At 42.1% G+C, this 23,301-nt stretch overlaps 1 protein-coding gene across 1 annotated transcript in view; it reads right to left on the reverse strand.

The window, feature by feature from the left end:
* LOC149465926 (villin-1-like) overlaps nt 1-9,480 on the reverse strand; it is a 126,569-nt gene extending 117,089 nt beyond the window's left edge. The window contains exon 1 of the mRNA XM_089673150.1: nt 9,365-9,480. The gene's annotated coding sequence lies outside the window, so the exon portion shown is untranslated. The remainder of the gene's footprint in view (nt 1-9,364) is intronic.
* Nucleotides 9,481-23,301: the final 13,821 nt, after the last annotated feature.

Consider the following 23,301-nt stretch of genomic DNA (forward strand, 5'->3'; position numbering starts at 1 on the left):
TTAGCTGCTTAGTGTATTTGTAGCCACCAAGATTTACCCACTTAAATTTTAAATCAAACATATTGGTTTTCACATGTGGCTCTCGTATGGCCATTTCTGTTCTCATGTACATACCATTCTGTAAGTATTTAGTGTAAGCAGTGACACTTATGTCCTTCATATTTTGTCTCTCTGGGCGGTTTGCAGTCCAGTAGGGTGTCTTCACCTACCTGTGTTTAAAGCTTACTATCTGGGTAATTGGCTTTCTCCCAAAATTTAGCCTATATGTTCGCATAAGTATGGTGGGATCACTGGGCTTCAGCCTAGGAGTAAAGCTACAGCACAGCACTGAAAGAGAAATAAAGTAACTTTTTTCCCCTAAAATATTGCTTTGACCAAGTGCAATGGGTAATGGGCCCCTGCAAGATTCCACAAGACATAATGATGGGGCACACATAAACATTACATTCCAGTTAAGTAATTGTAATTCCAACAATTTGAGAAGGATAATTTAGACAAGAATTTTTCAGTTGGGTATTGTATCATCTACCCTTTCCAAATGCCTGCAAATATTTTTAGATAATAATTAAAGTGTATGTCAAGCCAAAAGCTTTTTTTGTGTTTTTTGATAGCGAAGAGGATTAGAACTTCTGTCAGGATTTTCTGTTCTGCAATTCCCTGTTAGAGAGAGATGTACCCTCACTTCCTGTCCTGCTGACAGCGATTTCACCAGACAGGAAGTGAGGGAAAATATGTGACAGTGCAGAGACAGGAATAAAAACCAGTTAGCAGATCTAGACTTCCTCTACTTATCATAAAAACATTTTTAAAAAAATTTCTGTGTTGCTGTTGGAGAGTTCAAAATCCTTTTTCTTTCAGGATGCAGTCATGGGCCTCCTCTCCAGCATGCAGCAATGGGCACTTATGCTCCAGTGCTCCCATCTCAACCTATGATTTTGAGTCACCTCCTGTGCACCCCAGTGTCCTCTAGGGACTCTGGTCCATTCCATGGCATCATGTGTCAACTAGTGACTCCAGGGTTCCATTTCCATCTTATGATTCCAGTGTATCCTAGAACATTCTGTGGTATCTAGTGACTTCTATTGCAACCTCGGCATTTCCGTAGTGTCTGGCACAGTCCACAGTTGGTTGGCTTGCTATGCTTCACCATCAGTACCTGCTGGTGCCTCAAAAACCCTCAGGTATGCTACTGAAGTCACCTGGGCTGTTCTTCCCTCTGTGAATAGGGCCCCTTGTCTATGACAATAACATCAAATGAAAATCTACCTGACAGCATGAGTTCCCTTTATAATGCTTCTGGTATTTGGGTGGACCAGGGGACTCAAGTGCACAAATCTGGCTGTTTTTGGATGACTATAGGAAAACCGTGGGGTTTTTGACATATACACAAAACTGAAATTTTAACTTTTGATAAAATGACTTTTTCATTAAAAAATTATAAGCAGAAGCAAATGGCTTGAATTGATTTTTCATTGACTAGACCACAGTAAACTGAATTCTGATTTGTTTCAATGGGTGCATTTGTTATACATCATGTAGAGCTATATCCACTAGCGGGTATTCTACAAATGTAAATGCATGTACACTGATGCCAAACAATTGCTTCACTTGTGGCATGGTACTCTTCTGTATATACAGTGAAATATTATTCATTGTAGCCTGTTTTGTGGCAGGTTAAAGGGCATTCTTCAGCCTCCCATTCTCCCCTAGTCAGCTGTTAGAAGAAAGTCCTGCTAAGGTTACACATCAAAACCAACATTCTCAGCTACTTGACCTTTTCCAGCTCACTGTCAAAAACCCAAAGAGCCTATCTAAGAAAAAAAATAAACTGACATTCCCACTAAGAGAGTAAGTTAATCACATTACTGATTTTTGATGAGTTGAAACAATAAGGCTAATGTTTAACAAACTTCTGACCTTGATGTATATGCATGAGAACTGCTATTACATGTTAAGGAGGATAACTTATTAACAAACCTCCTTATAAGTTTAATAGGGCAACATTTTAAAATAACTGACATAGGTCTTCCTCTGATAAAAAACAGCTTGACAGCACTTGCCATGAGTTCCTGAAAAACAATAGCAACTGTGTCAATGAAGGAGGAGGAGATAAACTGTTTGCTCAAAAATATGACACGCTTGCTTTGCCAGGCCGAGCTGGGTGTGTACAGTGTAGTTCCCTGACTGCTTCTAGAAAGACATCCATGTGCAGATTACACTACCTGTGTGTGAAAAGAAAGGGTCTTAAAGAGTACGTCAAGAAAGAAGTTACAAATAAAAATAACATAGTGGTATATGCCTGCACATTTCCTGTGTTTTATCCCTTCAAACACGCTGCAAGTGAACTTAGCTCTTAAAAGATTAGTTTACGTTTTCACGAAAAAATGAAAAGGACAACTAACTCACAACACCCTCCCTACAGTGCATGTACCCATTCCCCATCTTCTAATGCCCTCTCCAACTTGTATAAAGGTCCAGCGCTTTAAAACATCATTCAACTGTGCTGAAGGTTGTTTAGCAGCTTGAAATGGCAAGCGAGCTCATTGGTCAGCACTGGCCACATTACCACACTCACCAATGAGAATATCTTCTTTGTTCTGGGACACTATCAAAAGGATTTGCATTGGCAAGTGCGGTCACCTGGCCAGCACTGACCAATTAGCACTCGCCATTACTCAAAAGATACTGTAATGTTACAAAGCCTTCAGCGCCATGTAGTGATATTTCAGTGTACTTGACCATTATACTGACCAGAGCGAAAGATGGGGATTACATAAGATTCATGCAGCAGGGCCTGGATGAGAAGTGTTGTGAATTAGTTCACCTTTTCATCTTTTTGGGAAAAGGTAAACTAACCCTTTAAACCCTATCCTGGGCTTTTTCTGACAAGATCAACAGATATTTTTTTAATTTATCAAACAGAAATAACAAAATGCTTCTAATTACATATTAAACAGACCAAAATAGAGCAAAAAAAGAATTAATTGTTGGGGTTTATATACTCTTTAATACAAAGACCAATGGGATAGTTTGGAGAAGGAAGCAGACAGTTTTGAAAAGCATGTATTGAATAGCAGACCACATTTTATGAGCTTGTGACACTTTAGGTTAGTTATAGTCAATCTGATTGGTGATCAGATATCTGCCCATCCCCTTGCAAACCTCCCAGAGGCGTAGCTAGGGGGGGGCAGGGGGGTACATACAGTCGCAAGAAAAAGTATGTGAACCCCTTGGGATTACGTGGAGTTTTGCATGAATTGGGCATAAAATGTGCTCTGAACGTCATCTAAGTCACAACAATAGAAGAACACAGTCTGCTGAACATAATACTACACAAACATTAGATGTTGCCATGGTTTAATTGCACATAACATGTAAACATTCACAGTGCAGGGAGGAAAAAGTATGTGAACCTTTGGACTTAATAACTGGTTGACCCTCCTTTGGCAGCAATAACCTCAACCAAACGTTTCCTGTAGTTGCAGATCAGACCTGCACAACGATCTGGAGTCATTTTGGACCACTCCTCTTCACAAAACTGTTTCAGTGTAGCCATATTCTTGGGATGTCTGGTGTGAATCGCTCTCTTAAGGTCATGCCACAGCATTTCAATCAGGTTGAGGTCAGGACTCTGACTGGGCCACTCCAGAAGGCGTATTCTGTGCTGTTGCAGCCATTGTTTTGTTGAATTACTTGTATGCTTTGGGTCATTGTCCTGTTGCATCACCCATCCTCTGCGGATCTTCAGTTGGCGGACAGATGGTAGTACGTTTTCCTGCAAAATGTCTTGATAAACTCTGGAATTCATTTTCCCATCAATGACAACAATCCGTCCAGGCCCTGAGGCAGCAAAGCAGCCCTAAACCATGATGCTCCCTCCGCCATGTTTTACAGTGGGGATGAGGTTTTGATGTTGGTGTGCTGTGCCTTTTTTTCTCCACACATAGTGTTGTGTGTTCTTCCCAAACAACGCAATCTTGGTTTCATCTGTCCACAGTATATTCTGCCAGTAGTGCTGTGGAACATCCAGGTGCTCTTTTGCAAACTTCAAATGTGCTACAATCTTCTTTTTGGACAGCAATGGCTTCCTCCGTGGTGTCCTCCCATGTACTCCATTCTTGTTTAATGTTTTCCTTATTGTAGATGTGTCAACAAAAATGTTAGCATGTGCCAGAGATTTCGGTAGGCCTTTAGCTGACACTCTGGGATTCTTCTTTACCTCATGCAGCATTCTGCTCTATGCTCTTGCAGTCATTTTTACAGGACGACCACGCCTAGGGAGAGTAGCAACAGTTCTAAACTTTCTCCATTTGTAGACAGTCTGTTTTACCGTGGACACATGAACATCAAGGCTTTTGGAGATACTTTTGTAACCCTTTCCAGCTTCATGCAAGTCAACAATTCTTGATCGTAGGTCTTCTGAGAGCTCTTTTCTGTGAGGCATGGTTCACATCAGACAGTGCTTCTTGAAACCAGTAAATCCAAAACAGGTGTGTGTTTTTTAAGGGCAGGACAGCTGTCAGCAACACATCCAATATCATCACACTGATTGGAGTCAAGGTTGGCTCACTCCTGGCTCCAATTAGCTCTGGGAGAAGTCATTAAGCTAGGGCCTCACATACTTTTTCCTCCATGCACTGTGAATGTTTACATGTTATGTGCAATTAAACCATGGCAACATCTAATGTTTGTGTAGTATTATGTTCAGCAGACTGTGTTCTTCTATTGTTGTGACTTAGATGATGTTCAGAGCACATTTTATGCCCAATTCATGCAAAACTCCACGTAATCCCAAGGGGTTCATATACTTTTTCTTGCAACTGTATGTACCCAGGTGCCAAGGTACAGGGGGCGCCAAAATGAGGCTTACAACCAGGGGCATATTTGCCGTGAGGCAAACAAGGCGTTTGCCTAGGGCGGAACTTTTTAGGGGGGTGGCGCGGTGCTTCCGCCGCCCCTTCCAACAGAAGAGACACTTAGTACAGGGGCGGGCAGTGGACTGCTATGTCTTACCTGGCTCCGTGTCCCAGTCCCACGATGATCCAGTCCAGGAGGCGCTGCAGGAGGAGGGGTAGAGAGGTCCGCAGGTCCGGTGAAGCAAGTGAAGAAGACAGCTGACCGGTAAGTGTGCCGTGCAGATGGTGCTGCTGCAACCAGGTATGCTGGCTGTGGATGGCAGAGGGAAGGAGCCTAGGCTGGAGCAGGGGTCAGCAAGGTAAGTGTCATTGGTGTCAGTGAGAGGAATAGTGCCCCATCATTGGTGTCACTGATGTGATTAAACGGGGAGGGGGCTGGGGCGCCAATTTTATAGTTCATCCCCGGGTGCAAAATATCCTAGCTACACCTCTGAATCCTCCTCACATATAGTCGCAAGCCTCAAGAGACCAAGAGACCATTGGAGGTGCCATGAGTACAGCTACCCATAGAAATAAATGGATCTGCTGGATGACCAAAATGAAGACAAGCTGACCCTGCCCATGTCATTGATCAGTTTGGATCCCCCTATCGCTTCCTTATCTATGCTCCAGTATTTATAATCATAAAACAATGTTCAGTGGTCACAGGTAAATAAGTAGTTGCATAATCAGAGGCAATACTTAAAATGTGCCTTCCCACTACGAAGGTCAAAAGGATACTTAAAAGTCTGTGAACAGAAGTAGTTTTGCTACTGCTAAATTATTAGACATTGACAAAGCTATATTTCTTTATAGCTACCCAGTCTTGGAAAAAAACATAATATTCAGCCGCCACAACCATGTCAGTGTTTTGCGAAAGAGGCAGCAACAGCCCACAGAATGGCTTACATGGCCATTGTATGCAGGTGACAGGTGCTCTTAATCTGTGCTCTTGTGTACACAAATCTAGAATAAATGCAATGCACCAAAAATTCACACTGAAGGTTATCTACATAGAAACATACAAAGGAGGGATTACGTTAACAATATTTGTTAAATATTTATCCTCTGAGGTACAACTAAAAAAGAAATCCTCTAATGAAGTGTTAGGTTTCTTTTAAGACTTCCTTCTTTTTTCTATTCAGCAGCACACAAGTGAAGTTATAACCAGAATGCAGGTTTTCTCTCGCTGTAGTTTAGTTAGAAAGAATTGTTTCTGCATCTGGTAATAGCCACAGGAGTTTAGTTTTAAGCAGCCAAGTGTAATCAGGTTCATTAAAAAAACATTTTCAATGATAGAAGACAGATAGAGTGAGGAAGAGTTAGAACATCTGTCTTTTTGTTTCTGTCTGTGGGGGATTAAAAAAACCCCAAATGACTGGAGTTGGGTTTTAAAGAGACCCTGTCCCTTTGCCCATTAAAACCCTAGCCAACCCTTTGATACTCACCTTTTTAGCAATCCTCCTCCACTCCTTCACCATTACAGCCAACAAAATACCAAGTGTCAGCTGTCAGAACATAAGGAGGGCAATGATATCATCCTCAAAACATAAAGAGGGCAATGATATCATCCTCTCCATCCATACAGTAGCTCCCAACTATGGCCTGGAGGGACTGTCCCTCTTTTAGAACCAAATCTCTCTCCCTGTTTCCCTCTCAGTAGGGATGATCTGAGGCCAAACCTGAAAAACATGTCACTTAACAGGAAGCCCCTGTCCCAATCAGGTGCAGCTATGAAATTCTCAACATGCTATCATGTGTAAGAAAGATGCAGGGATGCTGGTAACATCAGTCACCTAATATATTTGGACAATGTCACTGAGCAATTAGGTCAGTGATGTCTCCTTACTCCTCAGTTGTTCCGCTTTTTTGGTCTGGTTTATAGAATGCTACAAAATGTGCTATTTAACTATTTTAAATAAAAGTATTATAATTCACTAAACCTTTTATTCGATCTCTAAGTTATAGGATATTCTATTTTGAAAAGTCAGCATAAATGAAGAATAGTTCTGCAAAAAGCACTTTTTCGGGTTTAACCAATAACTAATGTTAATGTATCATGGACCCCATATCTGGGGTGTGGCTTCGCATACATACTTTATGGCAAAAAGTGTCCTGCTTTCTCATCTCAGAACTTTGGGAATTATACCTCCATCATGTGATAATGCTTGGGCCTAGTAATTGGTCTCAGGCCCAAACATTGTCACAAGGTGGAAGGTCACGTACTCATCTATACCCAGAAGCACTGGGTATTTTGTGCTAGCTGAGATAAAAGGGAAGATCCCTGTAAAGCTGCATATCTGTTGGTCGAGAGGAAAAGTGATGCTGTCACTTTTCCATGAACTATACATCAACCCGAAGAAAGCCAAATAAATAAAATACCAATGATTATTAAAACTTTAGAGAGTATTTAAATTGCTGTAGAAAACACAAATTAAAGTGCTTTTGCTAATCTGGTACAATTATCACACACATACAGTATGTTTCCTGATAATGTCATGACTAATGCTCAGCACACCATTAGAAATTCTTTCATTTTTAAACTGGAAAGAGTAAAACTGATTGGTTGCTGGACTTTACTGCATAAACTTGTATATAAACTTTATGTGACACTTTTAGAAAATGTATGCTATATCTAAGCATATAATATGAAAAATTAATACTTCACACACACACCCAGGTACAGGAAAAACTATATCTGTTGGACAGATCTGTAGCAGGAACAAGTCCCCAGGGCATATTAGCCTTCTTAGGTGAAAGGGTGGAGGCTGCTGAACATGTTTCTCTGCAGAGTCACAGAGGGAGTTACCCATTTCTAAGGCACGGCACCTACACAATCTACAGATCTACTTTTTTCTCCGACAAAAATATGTTTCCCTTTGGCAATATTATTTACTATTAGGAATATAGTCATTCCAAAGCTACCTATACCTGCGCAGATCCAGCAGATCAGGTTTTGAATCAATCTACAGTTAGCTGGGATATGCAAGACAACATTGGAATAAGTACCAATGTTTGTTGCATGATCCAAAATATTTGCATTGGTGCTAAATGCACGTCTTACAGATTTAGCCACAGGCATACATGTACACATACATGATAGAATAGGTGTTGTGAATGCTGTAACAAATTGGTTAGACATCTTAATTACATTGTGCAAAATCTAATGTTGGCACAGGAACTTACTTAGATTCAGTGCATGGAAGAACTCACAGCATCTATCCACAACAGATACTCAACTTACATGACCACATGAAGGCCAGGGTAATTTTCTATGGGTTCCCCATGTACTCAAGAACTATCAACTGACTAAGCATATGCATAACCAAGTGGGAACATTGGACTCCCCTGTCTGGGCTCTCATCTCTCCTTGCTCACTTTTGTCTACATCTTATTTCCCCCATCTACCTTCCTTGTACTTGTCTACACACCTTTTCAAGGATCACCTGGTGAACTTTTACAATTATACTCAAACGCATACTAAGTAATTTTCTGCAATTTCCCTTTGAGGCTTCCAAGATTAAGGATCATTGCTATTAATTATAGATCGAGTACCCGTGTATCCTACCACAGCTACTCCACCATGAAATCGTTATATAGATTTAATTTGACCCTGACTTTACCTAACCTCGCTCTACCCTAAAAACCCTAATAAAAATGATACTGCTTAAACTAATGTTGGCCATCAACAGGCATACATTTCTTTTAATCACATGAAAGATCCAATATTTGAAGATTTCCCAAACAGTGCCATATAGGCAGAGCCAAGAATGACTTTATGTATTGTTCTGAACCCATGGATTAAGTATCTTGTGTACTTCTTGTTTTAAATCTCACACACCTGTAGAGAGCAAATATTATTTTAGCTATCTGCTGTTTGGCCCTTTACATAATCCGTTTCAGAGCTTTCACACTCAAAGAGCAGAAATATTGGAGATTGACTTGAGCAGATAAAGTTGACATACACATTTATTTTTTATGATACATGCAAAGCTTATTAAAATACTGGTGCTACATGAATTATGCTACAATCACCATGACACCAGGCAGACAAATGCAGTCATCCAGACTCCAGTTTGCATCGGGATTACTATTAAGGAAGGGTGAGTTTTGTAAGCAGCATTAGCTGTCTGATTGACTGTATATAGGTGGCCTAAAACACTCCAATTTTTTCAGGCTACGTGAATGATCAGCTTGTTTGTCTACACTATTTACTTTGGTTAACACACGTACCAGTGCAAAGTATAATCAAATATGCAAGTGAACTCTATTGAATACATTATTTTTAACTATACATCCAGCAAAGAACAACTGACAGCTCTGCCAGGCCCCAGACTGTGGACTATACAGCACAGGTGGGAGATAGTTTCCTGAAGCCCAGATCTAGCAATTCATATGAAATTCATAGGACCTTCAACACGTTATAGAATATTACAAAGTCTTTGAATGAAGAATAGGAGAAGTCTTACCTTGGTGACAGCAAAGATAATTTCTTATCTGTGGGTTTTCTCTGTCAGGACTGATAGAGTGTCCTGCCACCTATGACAGACACACAGTTCCAAAACCTGTGAGCTCAGACTGAGCTGCACTGATCCTCCTACCTGCAGGGCCAGCCCATCACACACTCTCGCATACCTCAGCCACAGGACGATGGCAAGAAATCATTTGCATCAATTCTTTAGAATACAAAGGTTGCATTTCTAAAATTATACCTACAATAAGGTGGTTAAAAGGGTTAGTAAATCATCACAGGATGGCCTATTCAGATAGGCAGAACGTAGTGGTGTGCAGAATGCTTTAAATCATAGCCAACAATATAAAAGATGACAAGTGTCCCTCTTACAACATGACAGTCCCTAGAGTTAGAAAATTGCCCCACGCCTTCAATATCCCAAGAAGTATCTGATCCAGCATGGGGCAGCGCACAATTTACCACATGCGATTGTATTTTTATGTTGCAGGAAGGTGTTTTCTAAGGTGGATGAAAAACGCTGATAATAGCTTTTTCGTGATGGCTTGCAGTAGCGTTTTAGACCCCGTTCACACTTAAGAATTTTTCAGCTTGAAGCTCAACGCTCAGAAACGCTCAACAAGTAAAATCCCATTATTTCCAATGGCCCCTGTTCACACTTGAGAGTTCTGTCGCCTGTAGCAAAACGACTGTGGCTCAAAAAAGTAATTGCACCACTTTTCAGACAGATCTGAGCGTTTTGTCCCCATAGACTTGAATGGAAAACGTCTGAACAGTGGGAATGAGCATTTTTTCAGGCTTAAACAGCAGCTATTTCTATTTCTATTGGCCACACCAAAAAAAGAAAAAAACCTAAAAGAAAAACGCCTGAACAAAACACCTATAATATTTGCAAATCTACAAAAAAAAAAGCTCAAAAACACCTGAAAAAAACCCTTGACAAAACACCTGAAAAACGCTAAGTGTGAATGTAGCTTTAGTAGCATTTAGAAGCATTTAGGAGTGTTAGCATTTAATTAGTGTTTTTACAATACATGAAGAAAAAAAAGCCTGTTAGTAGCATTTAGGAGAGTTAAAGAGCATTCAGCGGTTTTTCTTTTTGCATGGAAAACACTCTCAAAAACTCTACAAAAACATTTTATTTTCTGCTCCTAAAAGCTGAAGCTTAAAAAACACTTCTAGCATAAAATAGTGTGTATGGACACACAGGATGACACTATTAGCTTCTAGGAGTTTAAAAAAACACTAGTGTGCAAGGAGCCTAATTCCTTTAGGAAAATGTTGGCAAGTATGCAGGATTCCCTTTTAGAATGTTGCTGGCCATAAGCTGGTAGATTTTTGTTTACCTTGAAATTCAGCAAGATTGTTTTTCAGATCATTCAACAATTCCATCAATGATTTGACAAATTTTGCAAGAAATTCCTGAAAAAAATTGGTTCCATGTTGCTAATTTTAATGTTCAATTTCGGTATGCATAGAAGTGATGTAATGTTTATGCATGTGACCTTTTTAACCACTCCCTTGTAATACTGTTTTTAGGGAACATTCGCTTGCAAACAATCTTTTGTTGAAACAGGTATTGCGTATGATACCATGATAGATTTTGTGAATGACACCCAGAGATCTGTCATTACCATTGTGATCCTAGGAGTTATGGTCATCCAAAAGCAAAATAAGAAAAGGAATAAAAAGTGGAGGATATAGAGAAAGAAATAGTTGAAGAACCGTGATATATTTACTCACATGGATCTACTACTTGAATTAAAGGAGAACACTGTTGATGATTTTCAAAACTACTAACAGATGTCTGATAAATCTTTCCAGCAGCTATTGAATTATGTAACACCCCTGATACAGAGGATAACTTGAATTTTGATGTATCCTGACTGAACACCAAATTCAAGAAAAACCCAAAGAAAAAGAAAGTAGGCTACGCACCTAGAAGGCTTCCCTCAAAAACATAATATATTATAAGTCAATAAACCATACAAGGTAAAAAACACATTGCATTGGAGATCCAGAACCCACTACTGACTGTACAAACCCCCACCCCCCAAACACAGGGGACCTCTCAAAGTGGGCACTCCCACGATGGCACCCAGGGAGGAGCCCAAAATGCCCCGCTGCGTATCACTGCACCCGCACCACCCCTCCAGACCAGCCCTCAACACCACACACCACCCCTGTCAACTCCCCCCCTTTTTTTCTTTTGTTTTTTCTTGTATTGCTCTAGGCAACATCGTACCAGCTATTCCTGGTGGCATCTCATCTTATATTGAATTTTGGTGGACTCCACTGCCTTTCTTTCTTTTTTGAACACCAGATTCGCTGTTAAAATTTTGTTCTTGCAAATAAGAAACAATTTTCCATCCCTCCTCTTTGATTTTCCTTATCATGGTCAATAAGAATTGTCGATTTGACCCAACTAACCAATAAAATATTGAGCAAACATTTCCAAATGACTGTTTTCAAGCAAATTCTAACTGTGTTTGGCTAGTTTTAATTTAATATTTCACCGTAAGGGCCCATTCATACCATTGTGTTAGAAAACACAATACATGAGCCGGTTTACTACATTTAGATTGTGTTGCCAACTTGCTTCCCAAGCCTATACTGACACTTCTAACATAAATTTGAAAATCAGCTTTTTTTTGCTACGAAATTACTTAGAACCGCCAAACATTATGTATTATTTTACATGGAGAAGCTGAGGTCAGAGAGAATAAAATGGTGTTTGTTGACATTTTTTATGACACACGGTATTTGCACAGCAATTTTTCAAATGCAATATTTTTAGAAAAATTACACTTTAATGAATTTTAATGCACAAAAACACTTTCTTGCAATTTGCAGTGTGATTTCCACTGTATTCTGTGCATGTGAAATCGCAACAAAACTGCAGAAAAAGTAATGCAAGAACTACTTTAGAAATCATGCTGCAGCAAATAGCCCATGTTAAGACACTGACATTCACATTCATTATATGCAATTTCAGGTGCGATATCAATTAGAAAATCGCACCTGAAATTTTACCAATGTGACTGGGCACTATTTCACACCTCAAATCACACTGGTGTGACCGGGCACTAAGTGGTCACACCGCTGCGATATTTCAGGTGCAATTACACCTCCTCCCTTGGCCAACTGATACACTCTCACGGCTTCAACTACCGCCTCTATGCCGATGACACGCAAATCTATCTCTCGACCCCTCGCCTCACCCCTTCAGTCTCCACCCGAATCACTAGCCTACTGAACGACTCAGATTGGATGTCACTCACTTCCTCAAACTGAACCTCTCCAAAACCGAGCTCCTAGTCTTCCCCCCAGCCCGCGCACCCCCCCCCCACTGACTTCTCCATCACGTCCAACAATGCCACCATCAGGCCTACCCCGCAAGCCAGAGTACTTGGTGTCATTCTTGACTCCAATCTATCGTTCCAGCCCCAAGTCCAATCGCTAACAAACTCATGCAGACTCCACCTCCGCAACATCTCCAAAATACGCACGTTCCTAACCCCAGAAACCACTAAACAACTCATCCACTCCCTCATCATATCACGACTCAATTACTGAAACTCCCTCCTCACTGGCCTGCCTCACCACAGGCTATCCCCACGGCGGCCAGACTCATCCACCTTACCAACCGCTCCGTTTCTGCCACCCCCCCCTGCCAATCCCTCCGCTGGCTTCCGATTGCCCAACGGATCAAATTCAAAATGCTGACAATGATGTACAAAGCTGTCCATAACTCTGCCCCAAACTACATCACTGACCTAATATCCAAATACCACCCAAAACGCACTCTCCGCTCCTCACAAGACCACCTTCTCTCTAGTTCCCTGGTCTCCTCCTCCCATGCCCACCTCCAGGACTTCTCCAGGGCATCACCCATCCTCTGGAACTCCCTACCCCAATCCATCAGACTATCACCTACTCTCCTCTCCTTTAGGCACACCCTGAAAACCCATCTCTTCAGGGAAGCCTACCCCGCCCTCTGCTAATTGCCGATCTCCTCCACTATTCTTACCACTCCATCCCCCACAGCTTTTCCTCCCGTACCACTCTCCCCTCCCTCCTAGATTGTAAGCTCCAAGGAGCAGGGCCCTCGAACCCCTCATGTATCGCATTGTATTGTTATTGTACTGTCTCATGTATTGTCTCCAATTGTAATGTACAGCGCTGAGTGAACTGTTGGTGCTATATAAATACTGTATATTAATAATAATTAACTTTTTTTTTTTTAGTTGCAAAAATTAAAGTTACAAGCACATAACATTCCCCTCCCAAAAAAATTTTGAGGCCACCCACCCCCACATATACGCACGTACGAATGTAAACGCACACGTTGGGGAGCTTAGGCATGAAAACATCAATTGCGAAACACATGTTACATATAGTCACACACACCAGAGTGAGAGCAATAATCCTGGCACAAGGCCTCCTCTGTAACACTAAACTAAGGACCTGTAAGGGTTTTTGAAGCATCTCCTATAGAAAATATAGGGTACTGAAGTTTGTAGCTATTTTGCAGGTGCACACAAATTTAAGGTTTGACATGTTGGATATCTATTTTCTCAGCGCAACCTCGTTATTAATATTTTACCAAAAATGTGTGTAATTTACTGCATTTGTTTGCCCTGGAATTAATTTCAGTGTTTTTTTTACTGAAATTTTCTGTTTCCTATTTTTGGGGTAATATCATGTAACATAAAAAATTGGATCTACCACCATTTTATTCTCTAGGGTGTCTGCTTTCAGAAAATATATAATGTTTGGGGGTTTTGTGTAATCTTCACACCTAAAGTGATTCTTTAAACGTGTGGAAAAAAAATAGAGGCTGTGTGACCAAGCCCCCTATGAGCGGGTCGAAACGCATCAGAGGCCGTGACCAGAGCGATGGCTGAGGCTATCTCACTACATCGTGTTCCGCTCTGATTCCTGGGGATTGGTTTGAGTGGCGTTCATCCTCATCTACATTGTCAAGTTTCTGGAGTTACTTTGGACGCTGCTCCCCTCCTCCTTTCTCTGCCAGTAGGGTGATCTTTGTCCGCTGTCAGCCTCGAGCGGTGCCAGACGCATACCGACGGTTCTCACTTGCTTTTACAAAAACACACAAAAGATGCAGCAAGGAAGGCTTTTTTTGGAAAGCACTACTCTCTAACACAATGCACTGAAGAGATTCTTAGATTAAATGCTATCCACCACCCTATAGAAGATATACTGCTACAGGGCGGCAGGGGTGCCAAAATCACATATATATACATGATTTTGCATTTCTGGGCAGGGGGCGTGCGCACCCTACCTGCTCCGCTGTTTGTGGCCTCGGCTGTCAATCACCGGGTCCTGGCCGGTGATTACTCACTGGAACCCTGTGATGGAGGAGCATTACCAATGGAGGGAGAGAACTGTATGTAAACAATGCAGTTCTCTCCCCTGTCAGCTCCTGCACACTGCTTTGCATGGCTCTGCTTACAGTTGAAAGCACATACACAGCACACAGTTAACCCTTTGATTGCCCCACATGTTAACCCCTTCCTGCCCAGTGCCATTAGTACAGTGTCAGTGCTTTTTATTAGCAGTGATCACTGTATTGGTGTCACTGGGGATGTCAGTGACACCAAGTTCATTCCCCCCAGTGTCAGAATGCCCGCAGCAGTCCCGCTATACGTCACTGATCGCCGCCATTACTAGTAAAAATAAAAGAAAATCCCAGTATATATACCGCCATTTGTAGACACTATAACTTTCACATAAACCAATTAATTTACACGTATTGGGATTTTTTTTTAGCAAAGACATGTAGCAGAATACATTTTGGCCTAAATTTATACTAAATTTTTACTGGACATGTTTAATAGCAAAAAGTTAAAAATATTGTTTTTTTTCTCAAAATTGTCGGTCTTTTTTTCTTATTTATAGCGCAAAAAATAAAAAACGTACAGGCGATCAAATACCACCGAAAAAAGCTCTATTTGTGGGGAAAAAAGGACATAAATTTAATTTGGGTGCAGCGTTGCATGACCGTGCAATTGTCAAAGTAACGCAGTGCCGTAATGCAAAAAATGGCCTGGTCAGGAAGGGGAGGAAATCCTCAGGAGGGCAAGTGGTTAATAAAGGTAACTTGTTTTCATGCACTTTTATCTTGCTGTGATGCTGTTGTAGCACACATAAAATACAAGGTTGTCAGCGGATCCTAGACTAAAATCTTATTCGCCTTGGTTACCTTGGGATGCTCCAATCTGCACATTACCTCCGGTCTTTGTATATTTATTGAATACAACAGAATGAGTGGAACAGAATACATTTAATACAGCTAAGCCAAACATGCACAGGCAGAGCACTCATTTTGCAATGAAAGATCTGCCTTTCCCTGTCTTATCTGTTTCCTTTGAACATACTTATATAGATATGAGCATTTCTTGTTTCGACTTCCAGCAGCAGGAGTATTGAGTTTCCATCACATTACCCCACCAAATGCTGCTTTGGAGGCAGCCATTATTTTCCACCACATTACATCATGTTACCATTAGGTTGCACGAAGGAAAGTAGAAAATATGGAATTTTTTCTAGTACAAAGTACAGAGGTATTATCTCACTTATGCTTATAAAATGACCCTGCATTTTGTGAACTCATTTTTACAATGGAAATCAATGTTTTTAATTCAGTAAAGTTCCTATCGTATGGATCAGTTGATTTTGCCGCACACATGTTGATTATGGATTTTTGCAGCATTTTGCAGAAGAATGAATGCAGTGGCTATCACTCCTTCCCTGCTTCCAGCTTTTCACTGAGCTAATTAGAATGCACTACAAATTGACTATGAGGAGAAGCAAGGTTTCTTCACAGGCTGTAATGAAGGGTTAGGAACACTGGTCACCAAACTAGTATACATCTTAAAGCATGAGCCACTCTCATTTAGGAACAAATAGGGCAGACAATGGTGCAGATAACAGGTTGGATACAGAGGAGTGACTAATGAGGAAGTAGATTATCAATGTGGAAAGCAGATGAAAATTGTCTACAATTTCACTAAATAAACCCCATAGACTCGCATTGTGAGAAAGAGAGCAGTAAAGCACAACCATTGTACATAACTAATATTCAACTGTATAGCTGTATAAATTCCCTTGCACAGCCAAGTTTGACAGGTACGTGGGGACAGATGCAAGGACCTCACACATAACTGTTCATATTCCTACACGGTCCTTGAATGAGCTCTCAAAAGTATCGGGTGCTGCAGCAACCACCAGCTGGATACTGAAGCATGCATGGCACAATGTAAATATTTGCCAGCACACCATGGATCTTCAAATAAGTCAGGACATTTATTTATTGAAGAAAGATAAGATCACAGACAAAGAAGTGCAAGGTGTGGATGTCTGATGAAGGGGCCCTGTGAGGCTTCGAAACATTGCACTTCTCTGTCTGGGTAGTGATCTTTCTTCATTAAAAACCATTAAAACATATTTGAAGATCCATGGTGTGCTGGCAGATATTTACATTGTGCCATGCATGGACCTGGGAGCAGAGCCTGTGCTTCTGGGTCTGCGCACCCATCCCTGCATACCTGTCAAACTCAGCTGTGTGGGTGAGTCTGTAAAGTCGATGCATATTCATTCACTTTATATGGGCTGCCTGCATGCAGCTCAGCTCCAGTACAAAAAGTATGTACACAGTATATGGCTGAGGGCTTGTGTGAATGAGCCCTAAGACAATGATGTGCATTTACATGGAGAAAAAGCACCTCACTGCACACAAATCTCCATCCTTCCATTCTAACTCAGATGTAGAAACTGAATTTAAAGGATGTTTCTATTCTGATCAATGTGTCACAGACTTGGGATTGGGGGGAACTATTGCCCAGAGAACTCTGTGTTTCATTGTGTTTTCAAGTTGTCCAGAAAGAACTATCTTTGTAGCATATGGCTTCCTATATATGTATTCCTATGTGGGCGCCAGATAGCCTCGGGTGGGCATTGTCTATGATAATGTGATTAGCTCTCTTATCTGATGGTTTTCTATATAAAATCAGTGTGTTTCCCTAATAAAGCAGCTCTTGTTTACTCCAAACACTGGCGCTGTCTAGTTATTTGGGGTAGCTTCAGTTACAGTCACTTGCCTCATGTTCCAGAGCTTGGGAAGCAGCTTCTTGGTGGACATACCCAGTCGGGGTGGCAAGAGTCCATCACACAATGTATAAGCAACCAGGAAGTAGATATGCAGCTAAACAAATTATTTAGATACTTCATCTATATATACAGGATCACCGTTAGAAATCATGGAGCCCCATACAGCCTATCTGACAGGGCCAGGGCCTGAGCCTAACCACCCCCACTTCTATTCCGCAGGAAGCCAGCACAGAAGAAGAAGGCGGCATGCACTGTGTGCTGTGGAGAAATTTGGGTGTGGGATTGGTTTAAAACTTGTAACATGCAGAGTGCACACGTCTGGAGTATGTAGCATAGAGTGCAGGTATCACGTCTATATGATATACAAGAGGAAGGTGCCAAGAATATGTAATATACAGAGTGTAGGTTTCAGAAGTGTTTACCATACACTGTGTGGGAGACAGGGGTGAGTAACATACATAGTTCACGAATCAGGAGTGTTTAATGTACAGATCACAGAGGTCAGCAGCATGTATTGTTCAGTGCACAGGGGTCAGGGTGGATAACATACATAGGTCAAGGGTCAAGAATATGTAAAAGAGTGCAGGAGCGGGCAGGGGCGGACTGACCATTTGGAAACTCGGGCTATGCCCGAGGGCCCGGGGTCAGTAGGGGGCCCCATGAGATGCCCCTGGTACCTTTTTCATAGGCTTTTTTGAGTTTGGGCAAGGACACAGGGGCCCCATGATCCCCTATTGCCTGGGGAACCCATGAGTTGTCAGTCCGCCCCTGGGAGTGGGTAATGTGCATAGATCAGGGGTCAGGAGTGGTTAACATGCAGAGTGCAGGGGTCATGAATGTGTGAGGGTCAGCGGTGTGTAATGTACATATTGCAGAGTTCATGAGTGGGTAATGTATAGTTTAGTTGTCAGAAGTGGGTAACATACAAGGTACAGAGGTGAAGAGTATGAAACGTACAGAGTGCAATGGTTAGGAAGGGGTAAGGCACAAGCAAAGGGAGCAGATAGGGCAAAAGCAACAGATGGGGTATGCACATGCTGTGGCCTCAATGCTCTGCATTGCAGCGCTGCAAAAATGATGTCCCTGCCATGTTTGGCCACCGAACACGATCCATTTCACTGAATGGGTCCACCCCCTGCAAACTGCATACAATGCATGCAGTTGCATCCCCCTGTAAGGCTGCATTCACGAAGCTCGAAGCTCCAAAAACGCTCAAACTTAAAAAAAATCCATTGTTCTCTATGGTGCCTCTTTAAACTTAAAAAGATCCATTGTTTTCTATGGTGCCTGTTCACACCTGATCATGTGAATGGGCATCATAGAGAACAATTGATTTTTTAAGTTGTTCTTGAAACTTGTTTTTAAATTGTTTTTGGAGCTTTGAGCTTCAAGTTATAAATTGAATGCAGCCTAAGGTCTATTCCCAGGGAAGCAGTCATCAGCTTCGCTATAACAGCAGCATAATCATCCTACCACTCACCTCCAGGCCCTGAGAGATTGTATTTAGTGCTGGGCCCCCTGCAGTGAAGGGGGGGGGGTAGGATCTAATCTGCCAACTTCTGGGCTCTGGTAGAGTAATACCACTTTCTGCAGCAATTAAAAAAATCTTTCCTGGGCCCCATTTGTTCAGCAGGGGGCTGGGGGCAGGAGGGGACCAATTAATGATTTTCAGGTGCAGGTGGAGTAATCTGCCCATCTATGTAACCAGTCACCTAAATTAAAGTTTGTGGACTGAGATATAATTCAGCTGCCACTCAGTTGTTATTAGACGGTGAATTAGGCATGTCTGCATATGACCTAATAAACATAAACAGGGCTGTGGCAACTGAACATATTTATACCTTAGGGCCAAAGAAAGCAGGAGACAGAAAAACGTAACTAAACCCTAAGGGCTTGTTCACACGTGACTTTATTTCTAACTCTTGCCAAACGCCCCTATAGCGTTTGACAGGTGTTAGACAGGCGTTTGGGAAGCGTTTTTAACGCTCCTCAAACGCTCCCAAAACGCCCTATGTGCGGTTTTGAGGCAGTCGATAGGCGTTTGCCAAGTGCCACAAACTCCTATAATGAAGTTTAAATGGAATTAACGCTCTGCAAACACCTTGCAACCGCGTCACAAGCGCAGAGCGGCACCATAGACTTGAATGGGAGGCTTCAGCTCCTCCTGACAGGACCCAAGGTGTCAGTTTTTACGCTACGCTAAGGCTTCCGTGTGAACAGCACTGTGTGCTGCCATGTGCAGAATTTTCAGAGGCGTTTGAGAAGCGTTAAAAACACTTCCCAAATGCCTGTCTGACACCTGCTGACAAAGCTAGTGTAAACGTAGCCTAACACATTTATTTTTGTAATTAAAACTGCAATCAGGAAAGACAGGTTTAGGCTTGAAGGCTTCATTCACAGGGGCCTACTGATCTGTGGGCCTATGTGAAGTCCATCTTAGCCACCTGGAGTGCATAGGTGTTCCGTCCAGTAGCGTGCAGGCAGCCTGTTCAAATGCAGACAGCCAGGCCAGAGCCTGATATCATGCAGCTTCTACAGAAGCCCCAGCTAATGTAGCAGCCCCTCCCTGATTGCTACCAGAGTACTTCACTTACAGTAGGGCAGCCTTTTGTTCTTGGGCAATGGATCCCTCCACCTTTTTGCCTGTATTACCAGAGCTGCCCTGGACTTTACTCTGAAGGACATTGTCTATGAGGGCAATTGCAAGTAGCTCTTTTCTGTACTGTTTTAGTCCTTTACAGAGTCCCCTAGAGTCTTCTAGAGGCTACATTCACAAAAGCTCATGTGTTTGTGCGAACGCACATCAGCTGGTGTTCACATGTAACTACTCATCTCAGTGGATACATGTGAATAGAGCCTCCAACTGAACCTGGTTGTAAACAGCATGCATCCAGGGACAGCGTTTCAGAGTTTTTGTCCGCAAACAAACACGCCACAGCTAATGAGCCAGTTTGTATGCAGCCGTAGCACACAGTGCAGTTGAGTGCAGAGGCCACATTTAGATACCTCTCCTAACAGAGACTATGATATATATTCCTGTTACTTTTGTAACACCCTGCTACAAGTGTTGAAGCAGGATGGTGAAACGAACACAAGATGCAGAACAGTGCCATGGAACTTGTATGCTGAACCGCAGGGCTTTGCTAAGGAACAGTGTAGTAAAGAACTACATTTCCCAGAGGAGCTGGCATGTGGGCGGAGGCATATATACTGTATATGAAAGCATGGGAGATGAGACAGGAAGTGAGAGGGGAGAGATATGGAGAGAGGTGTGCACTGACTGCAGGAGGGCCATAGAGAGAGAGAGAAGGTTGGCAAGGAGAGTCTGCTGATCGCCAACCTTGCCGCATCGTGGAAAGTGCTAATCTGTTAGCATGTGACTGGACAGAATGCTGCCGGTGGGACCGGAGAGTGTATGGAGGCCTTATCGAAGAAGAGAGAGACCGCCAGTGCTCGCCAGACACCATCCTTCAGGTGAGAGAGTCCCAAACATTATCACGGACAGGGAACACTGACACCTGCTCCACCATTGTTATTTTCCTGCACACAGTCGCGGACATTGCACATAATTATTGGAAGTTGCGGACTAGTTTCTTCAGCCATTATTGTTTGACCACACTTAGCACAGCCTTATCATCAGAGCTGATAGCAGGACAGTCAGTCCACAAGCTGAACCACCACTGTGTCACCATTATCATCAATTCACGCTACTAAGGAGGCCTTTTCCTATTGTGCCAATAGTCTTGCAGTCCAAAGAAGAGTTGCCCTGTGCCAACAATCACTTTTACCAGCTTGGCCACTTGTTGCTTTAGATTCACTAATGACTATTGCCTTAAAGGAACATTACACCAGTAAAATTGCTGCTAGCAGGGGGAGTGCTGTTATTCCCTCCCTTTATTGCAACATTCTCCAGAGAATTATCATACTTCTCACTATGCACCAACTGGGCACCATCACGTGCGCAGAAGACTCTTCATTGCCTTTAACTGCTTCCTCTTCGCACTATAGCAGAAGTACTTTTACAGGGCGGCATGGCTGTGCAAAATCACGTATATATACATAAATTACATTTCCGGGTAGACTGTTACCTTGTCTTTTAGTGGTAGAGTTGTATGGGGGGGTTCCACCTCCCCTCCTGTCTGTCTCGGCACTATAATTGATCCACGTTACAAGTTTGCTTCTACACCATATGCTTTGTTTGTGCCGGCTAGTAATTATCGTATACTCTACGATTACCCCTACTCACTTGATACCTCTATTGCTTCAGCTCATACATAGTTACATCCATTTCCTAATATTTCCGGTAGCTGGCCATCCTTTCAAGATTCTTATTATATTTTTATCCTTTATTTTCTCTTGCTATACTATATTTTCATTTTTCCAAATGTCAATGGTAGCATTATTATTACCATCTAGAATTTTTGTATATACATTTTCAATAATATGGAATCACCTGTCTATTTACAAACATTTCTATTTTTACATATCTATTTATTTATTCATATAGGACCTTTATGGTCTTTATGTTATAGTGCTTAGTGAGATACATGCCTAATATGCATAATTTTCCCTTAATATCCTCATTATATGTTAATTGTATTTTATTTATTGTATTTTAATTTAAAACAGAGTTTCACTCGACATATCAAAAAATAAAAATCAGCAGCTACAAAAACTGTAGCTGCTGACTTTTAAAAAAACAGCCTCTTACCTGTCCCTCGGTCCCACGTTGTGTCCCCCCGCAGCTCGTTTCACCGGCCATCCTGGATTCCAGGAAGCCGGCATCTTCAGTGTGGGCATCTGGCTGTGATAGCTTGCGGCTTCACAGCCGGGTACCCACTGTGCATGCGCGAGTAGCGCTGCGCTTCGTGAATAGTCCTGTAGTCTTCTGGGACCTGTCATGTGTCCCAAAAGACTACAGGGAGGGAGGGAAGACACCTTCCGTTTCCGATCGCCGCGTCAAATTCGGGTACCCGTTCCCCCCCCGCTACCCAAAAGTGCCAATCCTTAATGGGGAGCGGGGGAGCAGTCCTTAAAGAGGAACTTCCCCTTTTGGGTGGAGGTCCGCTTTAACAGCACTTAGTCTAATAAGTTTAAGAGAGGGAGGCTTGATATGTTTTTTGTACTATGATGACACTTGGGTCTCTCCATGAGTTGGCTAGGCCCTATAGTCCACCACTATCATTTGCCAATATATGCCCACTCTATGTCCTGATGAAGGAGCATGCATGTTCTGCCACACCTACTGCTGCTGTACCTGGAGCTGAAATCACTCCCGCCTGCCTTGAGGATCCACATCGACCAGGAAGTACTAGGAGCCAAGGGCAGTGCTTTGGAGACTTGCCTACAGCAGGACCAGCCAGGAGTTGCATAAAGGTTGACACCAGTTTGACAAGCACACATTTGACTACTACTATTGTGAGTTGCCAATTTTGTGGAATAAATTATTTGCTTACATTGCTGCACTTAGATGGCGCTGCTTCTCTCTCTTTAATGGTTTACACAGAATCTCTTCTAGCTCTTTTTGAGTCGGCTGTCAAGCATTGTTGGAATATCCCTTAACCAACTTTGGACTTTAAGGACTTTACTTGTGTAGTTAATATAATAGCCATTACAGTAGGCATCTGCTTTTCTTCTTCTTAGTGCGCCAAATATTTCTCTTGTTATCTACAACATAAAGGCAAATCATTCTGGAGTCCAGGATAAGAACAAGGAGTGCTCTTTGAGATGACAGGGTTTCTTGCACTTATCAAAAAGAACTAACACAATGCTTCCAATTGTATACTACACATGCCAAAACAG

The sequence above is a fragment of the Staurois parvus genome, unplaced genomic scaffold, assembly GCF_062004578.1.
Source record: "Staurois parvus isolate SC_StPar_1 unplaced genomic scaffold, SC_StPar_1.0 ptg000136l, whole genome shotgun sequence".
In the NCBI taxonomy this organism is placed as follows: domain Eukaryota; kingdom Metazoa; phylum Chordata; class Amphibia; order Anura; family Ranidae; genus Staurois; species Staurois parvus.